Here is a 3,710-nt window from a genome sequence, read left to right on the forward strand (position 1 = left end):
AGCCTTTACCCCCTTCTCCTAACGTGATGATGTTTCCTTCAGCACCTGGAATTGAGATGACTTCTTGGGATGGAAAGTGATAGAGAACTGCCCTTGGTTCCTGAGACAGGGGTTAGGGGTCACATGTCATCTCGGGCAGGTTCCCCTCGGTGCGCCCCCATGGAGGAGGCCAGGTGCGCATGGCTGCAGCCCTAGATGCTCTCACCTCCTCCTGTATGGCAAGGAAGGCACTGGCTGCGGGAGCTCAAGAGGGGGTGGCCTGTGCAGCCTGTGTGGGCATGTGAGTGGAGGTGATCAGGGCCAGATAGTGTAGGGGAAGGCTCATGGCCAGCCTCCAACTGGGGCTCGAGCTACTCTGCCTGGGTTTAAAACTTTAAATGAGAGTAAAGAGTAATATTTATAAGAAAATGGGAGTGAATAATCATCTCTAAAACCTCTTTCAGCCTTTTTTCATAAGAGAGACCATATTAAACTTACATATTTGAAGACTGCATAATCCTGCCTCCAGCGCCAGTCATTTCTCTGTTTTGTGATCATTGTGACTCATAAGAACTTTTTCAGTAACGAATGAAGTGATCCAGGGGCACGGAAAATACAACTTTTACACTGTTCTGGGATTGGCTATGAGCTCCAGCATTTTCATTGGCAAGAGTTTCATTTTGAAAAAACAAACAAACAAAAAAACCCAACAACAACAACAAAAAAACAAAGTCTTCTGCAAGTTGCCAGGAAAGGCTCCAAGAGAGCAGGTCAAGGTGGCCATGCATATCTTAAAAGAATCATTGTGGTGGGCTGGATTGCTATCAATGGGAGCAGGTGAGGTGGCCAACTTTGCTGCATATGCCTTTGCACCAGCCACCCTTGTGACTTCATTAGGAGCTCTCAGCATCCCAGTAAGTGCATCCTTTCTTCATACACCCACTCTAAATGAAAGACATAATTTTCATGGGAAAATTGGTTGTTTGCTAAGTATTCTAGAATCTATAGTTATGGTCATTCATGCTCTAGAGAAGAGGAGATCAAGACTTCAAACGAAATGTCTCATAAGCTGGGAGATCCAGGTTTTGTAGTCTTTGCAACCCTTGTGGTCATTGTGTCATTGATATTAATCTTTGAGGTGGGACCTTGCCATTGACAGAAAAACATTCTTGTGTACATAGAAATCTGCTCTATAATCAGTATTTTTGTTGTCCTGTGTTAAGGGCCTGAGCCTTGATATCAAAGAGATGTTTGCTGGAAAGCCTGTGTTGTGACATCTGGCCAGGATTCTGCTGCTGAACCTTATAGTCTATGAGAGCACACAGATTAATTACCTGGGCAGGGCCCTGGGTATATTCAATACTTTCATTCTCACTTCAGTATATTATATATTTTTTACAACCTCAGTTTGAACTGGTTCAGCTATTCTTTTTTTTTTTTTTTTTTTTTTTGAGAGAGAAAGAGAGAGAGAGTGCACACACACGCTCATGAGTGGGGGAGGGGAAGAGATAGAAACACAGAACCTGAAGCAGGCTTCAGGCTCTGAGCTGTCAGCACAGAACCTGACATGGGGCTCAAACCTACAAACCCCAAAATCATGACCTGAGCCAAAGTCAGACATTTAACCAACTGAGCCACCCCGGTGCCCCATGTTTAGCTGGTCTTTTTAAGAAGTGGCAAGATATGCCTACTGATGATGTCGATGGTACTTTGATGGTACTTTTACAATCATTGTGGGACTATTCTTGTTGCATGCCTCTAAAGATATCAGCTTTATTCTAGGTAGTCTCCCTTTGTCTTTTTGAAAGACAAAAAAGCAGTGAATGGCAATCTCTCTAACATGTATGAAGTTCTTAATAATAATGAAGGAAGCTTAACCTGTGGAATTGAAGAACACAGTGATGAAAATATCTCCTGAAGAAATGGAAATCTCACAGCTTTTTAAAAATTAGTGCAATTAAAAGATGAATCTATAATTGGATTATAAAGTGAATTTGAGTATGAGAATGTGACTGAAAAAGCATTGTTCTCAACAGATGTTCTCTAGAGACAATCTTTTTTAAAGTTTCACTGAAATTGACCAAGAAATTATTTTTCTTATATTTACATGTTGGTAGTTCACTAAAATGACCTCATTACATGGCCAATTTCTATTGGCCTTGTATTAATATAGAGGTGTTTTAAATTTTCCTTTTGCCAAATCTAAGTGCATTGACAGTTTTAAGTCCATAAAAATGTTTTATTTTTTCATTGGTGATGACAGTCTGAAATGTACATTTGTCATCCCCACTCCATCAATCCCTGACCATTTGGAGGGTTTTTGATTTAAAAAAGAAGAAAATTTTCCTAATCATTATACTGTGATTTACCTTACCTATACAAATGATTTTAATTTTGAAATGTTAGCTTAAGAGAATCCTGTTATTAAATGAGAATAACTCATTTACAAAAGTAAAAATGGTGGAGAGTTGTCCAGTGGAAATCTTTCTCATGCTATGACTTACCACCACACATTTGATGTTTTCCTATTCCTTGATGGCACCTTGCTAAACCAGTGCATCCTGCGTGTCTCAGGCAGTAGCCTGACTGATTTCATTCTTCACTTCCTCTAATTCCTTGATACCTGGAACCTTGATTACCATTTTACATCAGCTCTTATACTTTTCAGTATATTTTCATGAGTTACATTGTCACTTGTATATTCTGACAACTCTGGGAAATAAAGTCAAAAGATTAGTTCCTTAAATTTAGCTCATGTTATAATAAAAAGAAAAATTGAAACCATTAAAAAAAAGAAAGTAATAGAGAACTACACAGAATCCTTTGCTCCCACCTGTGGCCCCTCTTGTGCTAGGTTCCTCTGCCTCTCTGCAGGTGAGAGGCACTCACTTCTCTGTTGACATGAAGAGCACTGGAGTCTATTACTGTTAGCTCCAATACTTTAGCCCAGCGCAGTTCACTGGTGTGGCTGAACCAAAAAGAAAGAAAAGATACACATTTTGTCCTTTGGGACAAAATTAGGAAACTAGACAACAAATGTTCTTTAGCAGATTTCATGTGCTGGTTATTGTCCTGGGAATTAGGGCTAGGAAAGCAGAGAAGACAGTACCAGTTCTCATAGAGAGACCACAGTGTTTTTTTGTTTTTGTTTTTGTTTTTTGAGAGACATGCATATGAACAGCTGCTTTCTAAATAATTGGAAAAGCATTAAAGGACGTATGTGTGCAGTGGTCCTGAGTCCCAGTGAATAGGCATACAACCTGAACATTCAGACAAGTCTTCCTGGAAGAGCTAGCTCTAAACTAAGACTGTTTCTTTAAACCTGTACCTTCATGAGACGATGTCCCTGTAATATAGTCTGAGGGCAACTCTCTGTAGTCAGAATGGACCCACTGGTTACGGGAATACGGGAAACCATATTCTTGGTGCTGCCAGGAACAGCTTTCACAGAGGAAAACACATAGACGTTGAAAGCAAAAGCCAGCCTTGTCCTATGGATAAGGTCCCTTTGTGATTCTGATAGGGAATCTTAACATAATTATGTTGTAAGATGGCCGACAGGACTGAGAGGGTAATTCCAGTCCCCACCCCAAGACTCCCTTCAAGGTTCTTCTTCCTACCCCGCTTGCCACATGCACCAAATTACTACTAATGCGGAAGTAACTACTATAAATTGTCCCCCATGCTTGCGCTCAGAACTCAGACCTCTGGAGAGCCATCTCCTCTGAGCC

General features: G+C 40.7%; 1 pseudogene; it reads left to right on the forward strand.

The window, feature by feature from the left end:
• Positions 1 to 377: 377 nt before the first annotated feature.
• On the forward strand, positions 378 to 1,924 carry LOC106970689 (magnesium transporter NIPA2-like; annotated as a pseudogene).
• Positions 1,925 to 3,710: the final 1,786 nt, after the last annotated feature.

The sequence above is a fragment of the Acinonyx jubatus genome, chromosome A1 (assembly GCF_027475565.1).
Source record: "Acinonyx jubatus isolate Ajub_Pintada_27869175 chromosome A1, VMU_Ajub_asm_v1.0, whole genome shotgun sequence".
In the NCBI taxonomy this organism is placed as follows: domain Eukaryota; kingdom Metazoa; phylum Chordata; class Mammalia; order Carnivora; family Felidae; genus Acinonyx; species Acinonyx jubatus.